Source organism: Centrocercus urophasianus, unplaced genomic scaffold (genome assembly GCF_019232065.1).
Source record: "Centrocercus urophasianus isolate 14NV4802_14NV808 unplaced genomic scaffold, USGS_Curo_1.0 seq_16, whole genome shotgun sequence".
NCBI classification, from domain to species: Eukaryota; Metazoa; Chordata; class Aves; order Galliformes; family Phasianidae; genus Centrocercus; species Centrocercus urophasianus.
The window spans coordinates 8,814,710-8,835,488 of record NW_024884711.1 but is presented as its reverse complement, the minus strand read 5'-3'; the positions used below and the strand labels follow the sequence as shown (position 1 = coordinate 8,835,488).

The window sequence follows — 20,779 nt, the reverse complement described above, 5'->3', positions numbered from 1 at the left end:
TCTTAATCATGTAGCTATTAGATTCCTCTTCAAAGGTGAAGCCCTACAGTCCAGAACTTTTCAATTAATAGTTTCAGCCCACTAATACAAATTTACCCACTGCAGAAATACTAGGTATCTCACATTATTTCCCATTGTACAAGATGACCCACTACAGCTTTTTATTACAGTATTTGAACAATGGACACAACTGCCATTATTTTTTACCCTTCTCTGTATATCTATTAACATGTTTTTTTAATCCCAGTCCCTTGTTACTTGGTTCATTTACAGTGACAAAGTGGCAGTGAGGGCTTTTGTTCCACTCTGGATACTTCAATTTCATTTCAGATGTCAATGAACCAATGGCACTAACTGCACCATTTGTTTTCAAACAGAAATCTCTATTAATAGCAAACAGGAATTTCTGCCTAACAAGTCCAGCCTCAGGTCTCTTTTACAGTTTACTGCTCCCATTTTCTCAGGGGCTAGTAGGAACTGGTGCAAAAAGCAAACCCTCTTTTTGTTTTCCAAAGAAAAATCAAATTTGTTGGAAGAAATACATTAGTGCCTGACCAACACAGAATCATTAGAAAAATCTCACCTTTTTAATTTTGCTACTCTGAGGCTTTTTTCAGTATCCTAATTCTCACAACAATAAAAGTTAGGCACTAATTAGTTTTACTATAAGATAGGCTATCAAAAGAGAGAGCTAATCAGCATTTCCTCCCTTTCCAATCCAAAAACCTCAATTCACTAAGAAGGTTACAGCAAAATGGTAAAAACAGGACTGCATTCAGAGGTCTTCCAAAAACTATTCAGCACTAAAATGAATATGGAAGTTTTATTACATTGAAGTATTTTATATCTAGTATTTAGCACCCATTATGAACAAGTGATCCATTTACACATGAGAATACTAAGGTCTGCATCTCAGAGTTCACCTTCCCCGGTGTGCTGAAGTGCCTCACTTTCTGCCCCAGTACAACATAACCACTGCAGAACTGATTGCTCTTAGCTGTGCCCCACTCCAGGATGCCATATACAATCTCTCAGCGTAAGGAATGGACTGAATCTTTCACTTGACTTCTTTTCTAGCACTACATAATCAATGAATATAAACATGTTATAGTTATGAAACAAACAAGAGAGCTTAGCAAAGCAGATTATAATAACAAAGAGAGAATGGATAGAATGCTTACCTACACCCTAGGCTCACTGCAAAACTCCAGACAAAGGACCTGCAGAAGAGATCCACTCCCCCTGGCAGTCAGCTCTTACATGGGTCTAGGAGAGGTGCAGCCAGGCTCCAGCCCTTCTGGCATCACAGGAAAATCGCCTTCACCTGTGCTCCACGGCTGACTCAGTGCTCGCCTCAGGTGATCAATCAGAGGTTCAGGCCGTGATTCAGCAGTTCCCATACAAGCACTTCTCCATCTGCTTGCTTCTACTTTATTTAAAGGCCAGAAGTATATGGTCTTCAGTGGTCTTAAAACCCATGGGAGGTAATTTAGCATTGTTGTTTATGATACAGAGTCTAAAAGCTAGCCTAGTTTGACAGCAGTCCCACCTCAAGGGCTTGAATTTGAGGAGACCAGATTTTCTATCTGATCCTCACTACAGTGAAAAAGAAGCTGGACACATATGGTGGTAACAGAGGACAGCCAACAGACTGGACTCCTGACTCCTCTCTAACAAGCCCTTTCTCCCTCCCCTTGCATCAAGGGCTAACTCTGCAAAATAAACATAAAAAGGAAGTTAGCTTATTTATTTTTAGAATCGTGTTTGTTGCTGTTGTTTTTCCAATTTGACAGTATTTAAAAGACTGGAGAGCAAAGGGTCAACATAAGAGTTTGTGTCTAGTCAGCTCCTTGTTTGTCTCAATATCTCTGTGTCAATATAGATACTACCAGAGAACTTCATTAGCTGTTTGAGAAGACAGAGGCCAATGAGAAAACTGAACAGGCATGGAGGATAAGTCCAAATGACGATGCAGCTTGCTCAGGCATCAAGTTAAGCTCATCTCTAGATTTAGAGCCAAATACTTCTTTCAGGGTGGGCTGGAAGAGCAGGCCTGGAAGGTTTTGATAGCATGAGGGATTGTTTACCCTGCAGGACATTCCAAATTTCTTTAGGAGTCAAATTCCCCCAGTGGTTTAGAGTCTGAACACAGATGCCCCAGAGTTCTTCTGGTCTCTTCCTGTGGTATGGTATGCTTTTGTTGCTCTAGCTTTTGTATTATGAACTTTTGTTACTACGTGTTTGAGAGTAGTGTTCTGTGGCTCCTGGGATATACGCAGAGTAGCATTTCAGTTGGCTTGCCTGTACTAAACATTTATCACAAGGCTGCTTGCTACTGCAAAGGAGTACATTTGATGGCCCAGTTGCTTCCTTCCAGATCCCTGTTCCCTCTAGACAGCCTTTCCAGTGTATGCACAAGCCAACTTCAAGGACAGCTCCCAGGAAGCATGCTCCAAATCTGTCCTGCCTGGACACTGAAAAGAAAACTAGAAAGTCTCCAGAGCCATCAACACAACATAAGCACAATGCTGTTAAACTATAAAAGCAGAGATTTCTCAGGCTGACTGCAGCTACTGCTGCTTTCACCATCTCCTTCCTCACCCTAGGGAATCAAGCTTCACACTGCAGGTGTTTTCACAACACATCCTCCCACCCAGCTGACTGAGATATTAATGCCAAGCTCGAAACAACACAGTTTTTCCATCTACCTCTTCCTCTAGGTGATTTTAGTCCTTAATCAGCAGATGTTAGTCCTTTCCCTCTTGAAATTTGCCTTGTTATTTCAGACATGTTTAACTTCAAACAATCTACTGTCCTTGCTACGTGTGCAATTCCAAACAATAGTGAGGAGTGGTATTGATGGCAAATGGCCCAATCTAGATGTGCTACATAGATCCTGACCTGAACTACTAAAGGAATTACAGAGGAAAATGCTGCCCTACACAACTCAAGTGAGAGAATCACTATTAATTGTAACAGAGTCAAATTTTCTGCTGTGCTAACTAAAGCTCTGAGTAAAGCACTTTATACTGAAAGCTCCCTCTACGACTACAGTCAGAGGACCTGAATCAATTATTGAAGTATTGGGGGGAAAAATGAAGACATAATAGATCCGCATTTATACTCACGCACACTCTCTGTCACCCATTCTCCTCCATCAATATACCTGACCCACTTTCTAAATCCCTGTTGTTGGAGATGTTACTGATCCAAAACCTGTTTCAGTTTATTGGGAACGTACATTCATCAGAAAAATAATGCAGTGCAGCAGTGTCTTCTTCTGTCAGGAGCAGCTGGAATTATTGCTTACTTGGTCACCCTAAGGCATTCATAATTGGTAGGCAGGAGATGTGTGCGCCAAGATAGGCTGTAAAAGACACATTTTATGCCAAAAGCAGGTTGGGAATGCCTTTGTAAGTACAGCAAATGGTTTTATTTACACCTTAACGAAGGCAGTTTTGTTGGATTTCATTTTCGTGGTTTGCATAGAAGCATTTGATCTGGTGCAATAAAAATTCAAACAACATACATTTATGATGGCGCAGTACCAACAATTGTTACTTCCATCTGAAGCAAAATCATAATTCCATAGTAAAGAAAAGAAATCTCAACAGCTCACATTTCTAAGTATTCAGATATGAATCTGAGGATTTAACTTCACAGTGAAGTAGCATTAATTTAACCAAAAGTGATTTAAAATCCATTTAAAGACACAGAAAATTAAAACTAATTTAAACCTAATTCTTATACAAAGTGTTAGTACTTTAAGCCCTGCTCACCAAGGTTAAAACAAAATCACATTATCTCCCAGTGGGTCTGACTGTTGCAATACCAAAGAACACAGGAATCTGTGAAGATGCCAGAATGTGTGAATGGGAATGGCTGAGGCACGGGTACACATTTCTTTCTGCCAGGTCTCCTACTGGAATATTAACTGCTGGCAGATGGAGGGTAGCAAACAGCAAAGGGACTGTAAGATTTTAAACCAGTGCAGCTGTTTTCTTAGCAACTGCTTAGCCTGAACAGCAAATACACAGTTCTGGCAGCCTTACCAAGTTGATAAGTTATCACCTGCCACATTCCCTTGCTTGGCCATAGTCTCAGTAGAGCTACCAGTGATGAAAGAAAATTAGCTGCCAAACTCCAGGTGAAGAAGGCTCATGGACAAGGTTGCCTCTCTTTACTCCTTCTGTGATGCTGCTCACTGCATCCAGCTCATGTTTGCCACTATTCTCTGAAGCTTCCCAGTGGAGCTTCCTCCTATCCTCTCACACTCTTCAACGGCTGACTGAACAGATGCTTCAGTTCCTGAACAAGAGTGTCAGGAACTTTCCTCTTGTCAGAACAAATACTGTTCAATATTAGTTACTACCACTTACTAAACAGTACAAATTCTGTATATGGATGGAGAGTAGAGGAGGAGTATTTGTCTGCTGGCTGAGCAGACCCAGGTCAAAGCCAAATCCAGAACTGGACTGCAAGACTCTCCCCTCATCTTTGACAGCACTGTGCCCATTCTTGTCAACAACTGGCTGGGGAATCAAAAGCATTGAAGGATTACATATTACAGAATGCTGACTCCCAACATTTTCAGTCTATGCTTCACTTCAATGAACTAAGAACCCTTTTATCATTGATCAGAACAGAAGCAGAATCACTTAGAATCACAGAATTACAAGGATTGGAAGGGACCTCTGGAGATGATTTAGTTCAACCCCCTGCTAAAGCCATGCCCCATAGAATAAGTTGCATAGAAAAGCATGAGCAAACAACCTGCTGTGATATGAGAACTTGGTGTAAAAAAACAAACCCGATGTAGAAATTGCTATCAATTTTTATTGCATCCAAATGAAAATAGGCAAAAATTGTCTCGCTAAGTTTTGAAATGTGTAGACAGTTCATGGAAGATGGGTTCTTGTGGAGATAACACACGTAATTTTTATTTTCCCAGATGTATCACCATTACAAAAGAAAATCACTGAACGATGGAGACTGATGGAGACCCAGACTGGTGGCCAAATACAGGCAGCCACACACTGTGAGGTCAACAGCCAAGTGGCTGTGATGTCAGCAAAGAGATGACTGTGATCTCACTGACTCTTGTGAACAAATTTGGGTGCTGGCAGAGACCAGTGTGGACTTGTGCCTGGACTCCAGTCGAGCACAGCTGTGAGACTTTGAGCACTCAACAAGGACTTGGTTTTGTTGTGCTGTGGGGTTTCTGGCAGCAGTTCTTGGTGCCCATCCCACAGCATTGCCTGTGTGTCCCTGGCCCTGCCTGGTTCAGGTAGCTGGGGCTCTGTGGGGTGTGCTTGCAGCAGTGGAGGTGAGTGGTGCGGGGACATGAACCCAGGGCAGCCAGAGGGGAGTAGGGGGGGGTTGCTGCTGCCTGCCCCTGGGACAGCAAGTGACCACAGCCTCTCTCTCTTCTGCAGTTTGTGACACCTTCTGCCTGCTGCAGCACCAATGAGGGGAGCAGCTTTCTGAACTCAGCTCTCCCTAGCCCACCACACAGCTGGGGGCCATGGAGGTGCCGTCAGACTGGACCTGCCCCATCTGTGGGCACAGTCAAGATGATGTTGCCTACATGACCCCCTGCCTCCACCAACTTTGCTATGGCCGTGCACTCTGGTGGGCAAGGAAAAAGCCAAGATGTGCCACATTTGGACACAAGATTAGGATCATCCTATACTTGGTGAGGTCAGAGGATGATTACATTGAGTGCCCTGTCCCACAGCCCACAGCACACTCAGGTTATGGCCCGCAGGGCAAGCAGGAGCCTGCAGAGCCGATCCTCCTGCCTCCTGAGCACAGCTTCCTACCCGCGGTCTGGGCTGCTTATTTCCAAGAACACCCACAAGACCTCAGACCCCTGCTCCAGTGGCTCCAACAAGAAATCAGGAGGATGTCTGTCAATGGGTGGTGGGAAGTGCAAGCAAGGCAGAGCATCGTTCTGGGCTTTCTATGCAAATATGGACTTGACAAGGCAGCCTTGCAGCGGGAGCTACAGCTGAGTCTCAGAGGCCTCACGGCGCACTTTGTGAGAGGCTCATCATCATTGCCACAGCCCTGTATGGCCCAAAGATCCGCTGCTGGCAGCAGAACCCTCAGGACACCCATGCCAATGAAGGGCATGACAGCCTCACAGCCACCCCCAGCCCTGTCACCTCCCATCAGGAGCCTCCTCCCTCTGGCCTAGGCCACTCTATCAACCCTGCAGGCCCTGAGGAGCACCCTGGCATCATGAATGGGGGTCCTGGGCACCCCAGCACCGCCACTGTGTCCTCAGAGCCGCACAAGTAGCTGGGCCAGGTGGAAGCAGCAGGCCCCTCTGCCCAGGGCAGGAACCGTTTGCCTCGGGGGCCCCAGTGCCCCCAGAAGAGGAAGGCCTGCAGCAGCCCCCAGAACTCACCCCCACCCCGCAAGAGGCCGCCCCAGCAGTAGCACCAGAATGGCACCCATGGCTGGGCAGTGTGGCTCAGGCGGGCTGGGAGACTGACATCAACCTCTCAGTCTGCTTCTGAGAGAAAACAAAAATAAAAGATTACAAAAAAAACCATTTTGTTGTCTCTGAACAGCTTCCTTTAGAAGGTGTTTCTCAATATGTAGCCATTTGAATGTTTCTGGTTTTCTTTTGGAGAGACTTTTTATTCTCTTTAATGGCTTTCATTTTATATCCTATTAAAAATCCAAGTGTAATATTAAATACATAGAAATCCAATCCAATTTTTGATATTCTATACATATTAAAAAGCCATTTAGACCAGTCAAAGCTACCTTGGAAAGGTTCAGATTATTTTTCAGGGGAATCATCAACATTCTACATTACGTTTCCATTCGTAAAGGAAGACTCATTACAGTGGCCAAACTCTTCCAGCTAAGTGAAGCTGCGTCCCGAGTAGTTTGAAGCTATTGGCAATAAGCAGTTAGGTGACAAAAGGGTCCAAAAAGGTTGGGAAAAGACTAAGGAATGGAATGAGACTTATAGGACCAAAATTGCCTTAAGCAAAGCCTTTCTTCAAGGTATCATTGTAGGCTCAGAGTTTCCTGGCTCCCCTCCACTGTACTTTTTGCAAAGCTCTTGGGGATGTGGTCAAACAAGCCATGCTGAAACATGGGACAGTTTTCCCAGTACGTAATGTATCTGCGCAAACAGACAAATGGTCTGCAGCTGCTCTAGGGAGAAAGAGCCACTCTGCTGGACTGCAACAATCTTTTCCTTTTTTTTTTTTTTTTTTTTTTTTTTTTTAGTATTTTTTCCTACTGAGTTCAGAGGGAAATATAAAAACAATAATTTAGGCTGGGAGTGATCTCTGTGCCCCAGGGAAGCCCCTCTCTTTGATGCCAGTGAGATTTGGAAGATGGAATCTGCCAGCGCAGGGAAGAAGGACCAGTGGGTCCTGTTTGCTGCTGGAAGGTGCCAGCAGTGCCTAGTGGAGAAATGTTTTCCCCCAGGGTAGTTCTGGAGAATATTGACATAACATAATAACCTGTGGCTCTTAGGCAGCATTGCTTGACAGAGTGTTCTGCAGAGCACTGGGCTAATATCTTCATATCTGCATGTGTGAGTGCAGGCCAACAGTGTCACAGAGGTCATGAAGTCATCACTATGTGATGAGTTTCACCACATAGTGCAGAAACGTCCTCCAAATCTTAAATGCTTCCATACAGCACTCAGAGAAGTCTCTCTGCAAAGATCAAGGTGCAGGAAACAAAACCAAAAAAAAGCCTACCTCAAAACGATCAAATAATACCACTTTAATATATATATTAACTTCTCTGATTATCAGAAAATATATTAATTGGAATTTTCTAGGAAAAAAAAAACACCTGGAATTCTCAGATCCCTTTGTATTTTAACCAAAGTGAGAGGGTTACAAGCAGAAAAATAAATTAAGATAATAGTCATGACACAGAGGAAGAGAGCACTGATCCATTTTGACACTCATGACTTTCAGATCAGAGACCTATGAAACAGTACTGTCCTGTCAAGCTGTAAAAATGAACTGGATGAAAATCACCTCAGGAATGCTAATTGTGACTTTGTTTTTCTGTCCTATCCATTCTGACCTATCACATGTCGAACTTGTGATTCTTTTCTCTGCAACAGAAATTGAAGGAGCGAAAATTCTGACATGTTGCTGGATTGCACTGACCATTGAATGAATAGATGAAGTTACAGGAGATATATATATGCTAGGTCATCTTACAACTAAGCTGAGAAACATGCATTTTTTAGGAACAAAAAGGAAGGCTTGTACAAAAGCACAGGATTATGACTACATGACCAATATTGTTGAAGAGAGATACCTCAAGGCAAAAGCCTGAAAACACTTGTGTTAGAGCAGCAGCATGCAAGTGCTAAGTTTCCAGTTTCCATAGGAATAAACTACTTTGGTCCAAAAATAAATTAGTTAGTATTCAAACTGAGGTAACACTTCTAAGGCAAAGGTCATCCCTTTTTTTTCCCCTTGAGGTAGTGAAGCTTTCTTTTCCCACTTACACATTCATAGTCATAGAGTATGAAATCCATCTAAAGTGGATGGAGTGATTAGAGAGTGTTCACATCTTTTCCAAGTTTGTTTACTCTCGATGAAAACAGTTAGCTATACATAGCAAATCTTCTTTGCCTTGCTGGTCAGCATTGTTGATAACCATTATCACACCACAATCCTGCTGTCACAGGGATCATCATTATAATGAGCAACAATAGAACTTAAAATACTGAAGAACTTCGATCTTAATAATTATATGCTGTACTCTAGGCAGGGCTAGGGTACTGACCTGATTTCTGGACCATAATTATTTATGATATGTAGATGTTAGCATGTTAACAGTAATGGCTTGTTCTTACCAAGTAATTTGGGCTCTGCTATCATATTCTCAGAGGGAAAGGGTATTTCATAGAACCACAGAATGGTCTGGGTCGGAAGGGACCTTAAAGCCTACCCAGTTCCAACCCCTGCCATCCACTGGACCAGGCTGCCCAGGGCCCTATCCAACCTGGCCTTGAATGCTTCCAGGGATGGGGCATCCACAGCTTCTCTGGGCAGCCAGTGCCCATGCCTCACCACCCTCTGATTAAATAATTTCCCCCTAATATCTAACTTAAATCTCATGGAGTTTAAATTGATTTCCTCTTGTCCTACCACTATCTGCCCGTAAAAGGTTGCTCTCCATCTTTTTTATAAGCTCCCTTTAAGTACTGAAATATCAAGTTAACATGATCTAAGCTATACTATTTGGCTTGAGAGAAAAGAATGTTCACTGGCCCATTTTATCTAGTATTAGAGACATAGTCACTGCCCCTACAACACCTTATTTATTTTTTTTCAAGAGGAAGGGAAATGAAAATCAACTGTTGTATTTTGAGGTCATTAATGATCTCAGGACAAATTTTTCCACAATGTTTATTCTAATAGGGGCATTTTCAGCTCTGATATTTTTAGGGTTTTTATTTTAAATGATAGATTTATTTTAAAGGATAGAATATAACTTTTTTCTTATTAATTTTCAGAAATGTTCCCTATATTGATAGTTCTATAATGTTAAAACTAAGTCGGGAATCCACAAAACATTTTTAATTGGTTTAACATCATCAGGTAGATGAAATGCTGTGAAGCAGAATATGAAGATGCTAAATAGAGGTAGTGAAAGGCAGAGGTGCTAAGACACATACTTGGAAAGGAAACAGCAAAAAAGAGAACTTCAGGAGCAAGATTTTTCAGAAATCCAATTCCCTGTAATATCAATTCAGATTCAAATTAGATCAGTCTCTGCAAAACCAGAGGGCAAAGGATGGGAAAAGTCAGAGTTCTCCAAGGCAGTTGAGATGAAGAGAGGTCTCAGAAAAGAAGAACATACCACTGCAAAGGCTAAAGGCCAAAGGAAACAGGCAGAGGACCAAGATCAGGACTCTCTGCCAAGTGAATCCAAAAGAGCAAATTCCAAGTCCCAGAAATATCATTCAAGAATCCCTAAACAGAGATAGCAATTGAGAGCATATAAGGACATAGGACCCACTGGGTATGTGCACACAGAAGGAGAGGCCAAGACTGTGAAGTTCAGAATCAAATTCCAGAATTCCATGTGTGAGGTATCAGTGCTGAGGCATAATGGAAAGAAGACATGGTCATGAATCAAAGAGCCTGGATTTAAGTTCTGACAGCTAATTGGAGGAACTTGGGGTGTCAGCAAATGTAGAGCTTCTGGACCTGAAAAAAAATACATCAATTTTTTTTTTTAAAGTTCATATGTCAGACAAGCATATGCAAGATTAATTTGCAAGGGGCAAATAACTATATTCTCTACACCACAGCTAATAGCAAGAATCTGCACAGCGGATGTTGGTTATTTTCTCAAATTCTGTGGTCTGTGCAGCTGAAGTACCTATTGCCTGTTATGGTTTGTATTCCTCAGAATAGCAAAAATTTTGTTTTGGAGTCACTTACGTCTCTTAAAGAAGTTATTTGCATTGCCTTCACTGAATGAGATCATTTTGTTTTGTTTTGTTCCATTTTTCCTTTTGATATCAATCTTTTCTTTGCAAGCTGCCTCTTCCCCAGTATTCAAGTCCTAAAGCCTTCAGTGTGTGTTAGAGAAGTACATCTGGCTCCTGCTGGAAATCTCTTTCAAGTACTGGATCTCACAAGATGCCCTGTCTGTGCTTCATGGCAGCACTGCAGCCTTGACTCTCTACCACTCACACACCAGATTTAACAACAAATTTATAGACCACATTGGTCACACACATCCTCCATGACCAGGTTCCAAGAAGTGTAGGGTAGGCTGCTGCACAGTAGGAGGGAAAGACAAAGAACAGGTCGGCAAGGAAAAGGGGATGAGGCTCCATGGCAGGAACCTCTTGAGAAATCATAAGATTTGACAGGTCTGTGAATTCCTTCATATAAAATAAAAGAAACGTTATTCTTTCAGGACTAAAAGAGCTTGCGGCCCTTAATCCTATGGACAATCATCCTAATAACATCCTAAAAATAAGCCTAATAATGTTTATGACTTTACTTAATGATATACAACCACTGTAAGTGCTGCCCTGAGGGCCCTCTTCAGCAAGTCTAAGGAACTGAAAGGAGGGAACTGGTGACAGTGATCACAGAGCCAGATGGTGCAGGCACCAACATAAACAGTCAGCCTGAGCTGCCTAAACCTCATTGCACCCTTCATGCATTTGCAGCCATGAATACTGAGGGGGCTAGCTCTCAATTTCACAGACCACTTGCCAAGCAGGAGATACTCACACAGAGAGGAAAAGAGGACAAGGATGGAAAACGTCTGATCACATTTCTCCAGTATCAAAAGCGTCACACAAACAGATCTTTCCATATTCACCTGTTAATAATTTACAATAAAATTAGCATATGCTTAAAATCTCCTGCATGCACATTGACTAGAAAACTTCCACAAGCTTTACACAATCAAGAGGGCAAGTGGATGCTATACGCACTGAACCAGGGATCAAAAGCAGGAGCTGCAGCCAGTTCTGACAGAAGGGCCTAATAACCAGCTCACGCTGACACTGACAGGAGCTTCAGCTAGCAGCAGAGAGCAGCATGAAGCCACCATTGAGCAGATCTTCCTTTCTGATATTCTGCTAAGAAAGGCGGACAGCTGACAGGACTGAAATGGGCTCTGTCACAGTTAAAAGACCAACTTTATTCTCTCACTGGTCCTATAAATATTCCCTTAGTTTAACTGGTTTCCAGCAGTAAGTGCTCAGACACATCAGAAGAGAGATGTGGTTTTTTACAAGGATTTCAAAACTGCCATCTCAATGACTCCTATTTAGGGGGGCATGTGCATGCCAATCCAGATTGAAAAATTGTGATTTTAAATAACCTCTTTCAAAGCCCCACACTTGTAGGTAAGTACATCTTGACAAGCAGAAGAGAATTATGGTATTTACCAATGTGCAAAAATGCAGTTACCTACAATAGGGAACAATAACATTTTTACTTTATAGTGTATTGATAGGAAATGAAAAATACTACCTAAGTGCTCAGTTAGCCTTCTGTGCTGTGAAACACTCTGGGCTCTGTTCTGCTTTCTTTTGCATCGTATGCTAACAGCTCCCCAGGCAAAGCACAGAGATGTTCTGCACCTCACGTGACACTCTCACCTACCTTGTACATTTAAACATATATTGTACAGAGCCTGCTGCAGCTATCTAAGATTACCGTAAAGGTTCATGTAGATTTCTATAGTGACAAATCCAAAATTAAAACTGTTGCAAGGACTACATGCAGAAAAGAAGTCAAAATGGAACTTCCTGTCCAAAAACTCAGTTCGGATATCAAAAGCAGTGTGCATCACCTGGAGCTGTCGGAACAAATACTGCTGGATTTTTCAACAACTTGCATATGAAAACATCCCAGAAAAAGCATGCCTCGATGCCTCAATGCAATCCAACACGCTTTCAAGCACTGTGCAGTTACAATCTGGAGTCCTACTAATTAAGCCTTGCAGGTGGGAAAAAAAATCTCCTGCAGGAATCATTCAGATTTTCTAACTTTTCCCAAATAGTTTTCTTTGTGTAACTTGTGCAGCTGGCACCAAACATACATTGCTGTGGTTTTCTTGGCACGAGGTTGCTATGGCTGAAGTCCATGTTGTTCAAGTGATAAAGCTACTAAGTACCAGATGCACAAAAAGGCAAGGGCATCTGCATTTCACTTGTCTTTGTATTTACCACCCAACCCTGAAGCTCAGATACATAACACTGCTTTCTTCTTCCTTCCTTCCTTCCTTCCCCAGTTGGCACATAAATCTCCAAATCCCTCAAGGGACTCAGGTGTAAACATGAGTGTTCTTCAAGTGCCTGAAGTACGTGTGGCCCTGCACGTAGATGCTTAAATCTTAACATCACTTGGCAGTGCAGCGCCGACGCCTGCTGGGCCCCACCAGTTGGTGTTCCAGCTGGTGGGTGATTCAGGTGCTGGTCTATCAGCATGCTTAATGGAAGAGTGGTGCTTCTGCCTTTTCAAGCACAACTAACAGATGAACTACTGTTCCCCTCTATGTACAACAATCTAGTGGTAAACTCAGCAAATGAAGCAATACAAAACGCCTTTCCAAAGCCATGTTCTGCCTCGTGGCATGCAAATTCACCTCTTCAGAAAACTGCTCTTACCATAAGTATCTGGCTATTTTATGAGGCAGATGTCTTCACCACCCTCTCCGGCTGAGCCTGCTTCACTTTGTATAAAAAATTAAAAGTGCACTGGGAGAAGGAAAGAAACCTGACTCTTGTGGTCAGGGCTCTCCCCAGGGAGTTCTCAGTGCCAGGTATACAGAAATGACTTCACATTCTGCAATGAGGACTTACAGTAAACAATGGGAGTAACGTCAGGGGAAGTTCCACGGGGGAATTGTTGATTACAAGGGATATTCTCACCTCCAAATTTGTAACAATTTTAAGAACCCCAGAATGAGAATGAGAGGATGTAGAAGTACTGTCTCTCAACCTCATATCAGGGCAGCTTCATCAGGAAAGATGGGTTAAATCCCATCAGGAAGAGCAGAACACTGTGCCTCAGTGTCTGCATTACTGGCCCTAGCCTCTGAGCTGCTATGATTCTGCATCATTCTTTAGACAAAAGGACCAACATAAATTTAGGCTTAAGAAAAATGCAAGCTGAAGGATGACTGATAGATAACAAAACTCAAACTTACAATGTACTGACTCGTATTCTAGCTCTTGTACCCAGGAACACTAGGAGCCTCAGAGTTTGGCCAACTTGCCTTCCAGCAACCATTTTACAGGTGAAAAGGACTCCTGGAGAGTCACTGTGCCGTGCTGTTTAGACAAGCAGCTTCTGCTTGTTTTCTTTTAGAGAGAAATCTCTGAGTCATCAGCATCATTACTGCCTCCTTTTTGCTTACCTAGCCTCATTAAAAGAATTAGACCGATCAGCGAGGGGCAGCAATTTAACTGGTGCACACTTTATAAACAAAGGTTCACCAATTTCCTTCCATTTCCTCTGATATTTTTTGCCTCTGCTGCTACATGAAGAAATACTGTGGCCTGATCTCTCCCAAGCAGGACTTCAGTTCTTAAAGAGATAGAATTTATTGTTCGCTATTTCAAATACAAAACATGTACACATTTTAATCCCTCCCATCAGCCTGACATCTCTACCTAGAGTAGGTCTAAGATGCTTATCATTCTCTCAGCTAAGTGACTGCCTCTTACATGGCAGAGAATAATAAATGCTCCTTAAATCTCATTACAGTCAGAGGAAGATGAGTCACTGAATGCCAACTAAAATAAGCATGGCATTGAACTTGTTTTCAGTCACTACTGCACAAAGCCTATGGATAAAGACAGGATGAATGACACCAACCAATTGTCTATTGGCAAAATCTGTCTCTTTCAAAATAGGATAGTAACAGCAGCTGAGATTAATGATCTAAAGATCACAAAGCATATATACACTTAAACAGAAACTGGCTGCAAGCATTTCTGAAATGCAATGAGAACTGCTTTCAAAAGCTGTCATATGGTACAGAGCAATGTTAGGGGACAAAGAAGTCAATTTTTCTCATCCATCTGAATGACAGATTTGGCCAGGGGACATGAGGAGCAGGCCTGTTCTACCTCAACAAAGAAACTAATAAACACAGGGCATGCAATGGCTCTGGGCAATAACAGCCATTGCCTTTAGTAGGGAATTATCCTAATTCTCTTTCCTATCCCAGTAGGGCACTATTTGGTGCTGACCCAGAAGGGAGAGTACTACCTATTGCCCTGAAAAGCACTTCTTCATTTAAGGATAACATCTTCAGGCCAGTTTGCCATGTGAGCAGGCACCCTTCCTGTTCTGGCAATGTATCAGTAAGCAGCTCATAAGAACAATGTGATATCAGTGATTTATTGTAGAGGATAGCAACAGGGAATTCTTTATCTGTGGGATTGACTACAGCCAGATATTTGCATCTCACAAGTGAATGCTGAAGTCCTTGCCCCTCTCATCTCAGTGAGATCTCTGCCAGAGAGGTATCTAGGAGTAAGGTGCAGTTTGCAGGATTTCTTCCCTTCTAAACAGCATCTTAAAATTCTATAGCTATTGTTAAAGAAAAGCTAATGAACAAGTTTTCGCATGAGGTAACAGTGCAGGCTTTAGATCTTCTGTTTATTGCGTTTCATTTACTGAATTTCCTTGCATGGGACTTAAGATGCAGCTTTCTAGAGCAGCAGCAAATGTTTCGATTCCTAATATAAAAATCATGTTGATTATGCAGGTCAATGGATCCACAGCAACCGTGACATTACTTGTGACAAATGATGGGAACATTGGATATTTTTCGCTAAAGATAGTAAATAGGGAGACAGTTGAAAACTGGAGCCAATGCTGGAAGAGATTAATGAGAAACTAAATGATTTACAAGTACCATGTCCTCGTTTGACTGGAAATTAGATAAATTAACCTAAAAAAACCCAATGCACTAATGAAGCAGAAAAACAACTCCACAAACACATAACAAATGGACTTGATGGGGAGGGGAGGAAAAATTGAAGGAGAAAAAAAGTGAAGAAAGAAATGACAGCCTACATTTAAAATGTGCTTGGCAACCCAAGCAATTAAATGGTAACAGTTCAAGCAGAAGCTCTTGAAGTTGTTTCCTGAAGTTGACAGGGAAGGAAGGGGAAGCTGATGTATAGTAGCCTATCTAAGATGGCGGGTATAACTCTTAAAAAAAGAATGCATTGTATGGGAGAGTCTTACAGGACAATTGCTACCCAGCATGATAACAGAAGTGTAATTTTAATTATAATGGGCTTGTCAGACAGAGGAGAGTCGTAAATTCTGGGGGTAGAGGTTGGGTAAGGGGCAATTAGCCTGTGGTAAGGAACACATTTTAGGGAATCCTCCAGGATACTCTCCCATACAAAAAGAAATACAAAAAAAAAAAAAAAAAAAAAAAAAAAAAAAAGTGCAATTTTTCCTACTTCAGCAAATTTGCATAGACACAATATGAAAAGTATTGATTCTGCAGCAAAGTGTATATGAAAGGGAATACTTACTATGGGAACCTGCAACACCACCACATAACAGGAGTGGAACAAAAGAAACAATACAGCTGGATCTCAATAATCTTCATCACCAGGCCCATTTTGCAGGCACTAAATTCTGTCTTTTTGTTGCCCCAGCCACTAAAGCGGCCACAGCTGCAGCAGAGGATGAGCAGCCATTTAGATATTAGCAGTTCTCCCTCTGGCCTGTTGTTTTAATGACAGAACTTTCACTGAACCTGAGGGCTTGTCACTACTTGTCTTAACCTTAATTATTTTAACAGGCCCACTTCTATGCTGAGGCTCCTGGAAAACTGGAAGTGATTTGCAGAAGAATTTTACTGGCCAGTTCCATTATCCCTGCAGTACCTCAAAGGTGATCCAGCTACATCTTGTTAATTAAAAGTCTGTTGTATATTACATCAGTTTTGACTTTGGTTAACTCTGCAGCTGAAATAGCTGTATCTGCATAATATACTCTTTTTTAAACTACTATTTAACCTGCTCAAAGCTTCCTGGTCTAGAACTTAATAGTCAACGCCATAATTAATATGCATATTGCTAAAAGTATGTTCTTCTGAAGTTCTTGGTCTAGAGTCACGAATAAAAAATATATATATTCATTTTTTTCTGGTTCAGAAACCACCAAACCAAGAAATAGAAATAAAAACACTGGGACACAACAGATAGATATTTCAATTCCACTTTGAAAATTATTTTTAATATGGAATATATCCCAATAATTGTTTGACAAGGGGAGGACAGTGAGAATCACTGTGGGTGGATTCAGGTCTCTCTTAAAGGCTGCTATCTGGTCTGTCCTCACTGCTGCGATGTACGTTTCTGTATTACTGTGCAGTAAAAATGTTTTAACAGGAGGAAGTCAGCAGCATCCTAGAGATAATCAACAAAAGTTTCTCCAAGGTGTGAGAACAACCATTGTGATTTAGGTTTGGATTGGATTTGAAGCTTCCACATCTAAATCCCAAGCAAAAAGCAATGTAATATGGGCTATTAATTGAAGAAACACATCACCCCTTTTTTTGTTGTTCCAAGTGGCATCTAAGTTCCTTTCTTAATCAAAGCTCTAATGTCGAAATCCTCATGTTTGGAAAATATCAGAACTATTCTTGTCAGCATTTTTTTTTTTTTTCATTTTGGTTTGTTTGCTTGCTTCAGCCAACATCATTTGATGAATTCAGTTGCATTCAAGAATTCTTCTGACCAACCAAATATGATCTATTCATATAGGAGGAGGAAAGAAACAAGCAAAATGCAATTCCGTTCCAGTTGTAGGCATTTTACAGGTATTGTTCATGTGGAACAGGTTAAGGAACATCACAGGGATCACGAGATGAGCTGTCCCTTCCGTGTGACATACAGCCAATTTTAACAGCATACTCAGAGCTACCGGTGAATCAAATTCATCTCCATGTAGAAAATTGCACTTAAACCTTCAAAACAAGGCTCTCTAAGTGAGACGTAAATGATTGTCTATACTTCTTTCCTGACTCTTGAATGGAGCTGAATTTCCTCCCAGGAGGTTAGGAGATGCTACAGGTAAACAGAATAACATTTGTTTTAATAAAAATATTGAACCAGAGGGGTGTTGCAGATTTCTGTTAAGATTGCCCATGTGCAGAAAAGCCCTTAGCACACAGGATTCTTTATGGTAAACGTATTTAGCTATAGCCTCAGCCATAAAAGCAACGTGTTTTGTTCATATTTGCTGCAGAGGACTTTCTTCTCAATTCTATTTGTCTGTTTAGGTGGAACAGAGAAGAAACACAATATCTAGCAAGAATCCTATTCACATATTTACCTCTGCTACAAAAAATAGATGTGAACCAACAGAGACTCCTAGTTTGTTTTAATTTGAAAGGATAAGCAAGATGTTTTACAATTATCTTTGCCTTCAGTAGGGCAACTTTAAAAGATTCATAGATCTAGAAGGCATGATCCTTTTTTTTTTATCCAGTCAGCCCACTGGACAAAATACTTATTCAAGGATTTGAATGTGAAAACAATGTTGTTATGGAGCAATACAAAGTAATGTTTACCCAACAATCCATTAATACACTCATTAAAATCCAGTCTTTAGCTAGGTGCTAACGAATCTGGTGAGAGCTGAAGTTCCCTCCATGCTTTGCAAAGGCTCTCAGTCTATTGCAGCAAGATCAAATAGAAGACAGAACAGTAGGAACATATGAGAAAAAGAAGAAATACGTTTCCCTTCTGTTCTGCTTTAAAGACATTTGTTATCAGTGTTTGTAATGCTGCAATGAAATTAAATCTATTCTACAATATTGAATTCTCAAAACAAACACATACTGATTTATTTTCTTCATATAAAAAGTGTATGCCTATCTAGTGGAGACGGTGTCATAAAAGGAGTAATTTCTGAAGCACAGGGAACTTGTTATGTTCTTCCTAGATCTCTCTGAGTGTACACAGTAATCCAAACTGTCAGTCTCAGTAGGCAGGCAATGAAGGAGCACTAAAGCCACTGCCCTACTGGCAAGGAAATGACTGATCTCCACGTGCAAGGCAAGCAGTGCTGCTTCACCTCTCTCTGAAGGAGGACACCCCACCTGCCAGGATAGGCTGGGCACTGACCAAGCTGCTCCAGCACAAAGAACACACTGGGCACTTAGCAAGAGAGTGCAGAGAACAGAAAGCATTTTGGGGACTGATAAAAAACAACAAACAAACAAACAAACAAAAAGCTTGCAAGAAAACACGAGGGTTTTTAAAAAAGGGGCAGGAGAAGGAAGGGAGGAAAGGATAAGACAATCTGTGGGGTCATGGGCAGAAGAGATGTTTGTGGCTTCATTTGGAGTATTTTTGAGATTCTTCCCATCAAATACAGCAGGACTAAAATATTTCATGGGCATTTTGAAGATAATATGGAACAAATTGGAAGCCAGGAGGCCAGCCTCAACATGAAATCACTCAATTAGACCAGTAAACTAGAAGGAAGAAAATCAGGTTCTGAATGAATGAAAAGCTCTGTGTGCCCTGTCATAAATAAACAAAATATGCTCCTTACTCCTTACTGGCTTTGGGACAAGTGGCAGAAGTGCTGGCAGATTCTAAGGTGCTCCAGACACATGTAATTTACAACTTGGACTCATCCTGTAGAAAACTCAGTGCTCATATCCGAACTACCAGGTCACACTTCCAGAACTCCACAAAACACTGAACCATAGGAAAGCAATTTTATAGAACAGAAACAGAGATCAAGAGAAGGAAACCTCAAGGACACATTATTAGAAGTGTCTTAGCACCCCACTGTATTCATTTCATTATGAAGATCACAAACAATATTTGATGGAGTGACCAAAGGTTTCAAAATGTAAGAGATTCACTGCACTATTAAATTTCAAAACTGTAATTATAAAAATGTCTGACCAACTCTAGCTGCTACCTGTACCATTATGATAATGCGAACAAGAAGCAAGGGGACTTAGAGACTGAACTACTCTTTCATTCCTTCAGATCAGCCCTTTGGATAAAGGCAGTGGCATAAATCTTGTAATTAGGAGAGAGTTTGAACTGCTAGTGTTTGAGCTACATGAACCAGATTTGTCTTGTGCATAAGCAGGGGCTTATAACCTTGATTTGATAGGGCACATACTTATTAATGCCTCTCTAGATCTATCGTTTGGATATTTCTTTACACATCTATGCCTTTCATTTTTCAGTCAGAGGCTTTGAAAACTTGAAGATTTTTTCTTCTTCTTCTCCCTTTTATTTTTTCTTTTACTTTTTCTTTTTTTTTTTTTTTTTTTTTTTTTTTTTTTTCTCTGCTTGCCACACTTCCTTCTGCCTAGCTTAATTTTACCTAACTTCTACTGTCTACATCTTTAATGTCTAGTTTAAGTCATTTTTCTTTGTTTACTTCACCAACTGAAAGTAGTTTCTTCAGAGGGAAATTCAACTCATCCAGTTGAGCTTCATAGATGTGTAGGATAAAAGCTGCACTGTAGAGGAGCCTGACTGTTCCTCACTAACTTTGTAAAGAGCCCAACAGATGCCTGTTTCTAGCAGCTATTAGTAAGGTGACAAAGAGATTCATTCCCAAAGACATGCCCTGGAACAGAACGTAACTCTGCCATAAATGATTGATTCAGGAAATCTAGAAAAAAAGGGCTGCAAGGGACTTCAAGATGAGTCTCAGACTATACAGAGACTCTCCAGCCTCTGATCTGAGTGAACCCATTGCCCTTTAGGCTGGAGCTGGGTACTGAAATGACCTACTCACAGTATGTAATTTCTTGATAAAGTTCAGTGCTGTTACACAGGAAACTAGTACCTTATTTGATAACACACTTGATATATCCAAGAAAATGCACTATCAAATAATAACATCAATAACAATAAAACGCACTCCAAAAAGCAGAAAGTGAATGTGTAGTGAACTGTTAAACTAGACTGATCGTAACTTGTTAAGTGGGGAGATCGTTAGGCAAAAGTTCAAGAAATAGTCTTGCACAAATGTCAAATGTCACAATTATCCATTTACTTGTTAAAAGGAGTACTCTGTTGATTTTGTTTTGTTTTTTTTCCTCAATGCTTTATTCTTTAGCGAACAGAACATCAGAATCAATACTGAGGCATTAAATTTGATAGAAAGGGGGACATGGTGCCTGTGGTAGAAAGCCTCTGACAAGTACTGCGGCACTTTGGAGGCTCTGTAATATCCACCACCTTTCACAGGTTTCAGTTCTGCTGCTGGCACTGAAGAGG

At 41.2% G+C, this 20,779-nt stretch overlaps 1 protein-coding gene across 9 annotated transcripts in view; it reads right to left on the bottom strand.

The window, feature by feature from the left end:
* Window positions 1–20,779, bottom strand: part of GADL1 (glutamate decarboxylase like 1) — a 249,377-nt gene that overhangs the window by 93,273 nt on the left and 135,325 nt on the right. The window contains exon 1 of one of the 9 annotated variants that reach the window (XM_042816578.1): window positions 1,182–1,200. The exons of the other annotated variants lie outside the window; for them this stretch is intronic. The gene's annotated coding sequence lies outside the window, so the exon portion shown is untranslated. Of the gene's footprint in view, window positions 1–1,181; window positions 1,201–20,779 lie in introns of those variants that run through there. 9 annotated transcript variants of the gene reach the window in all.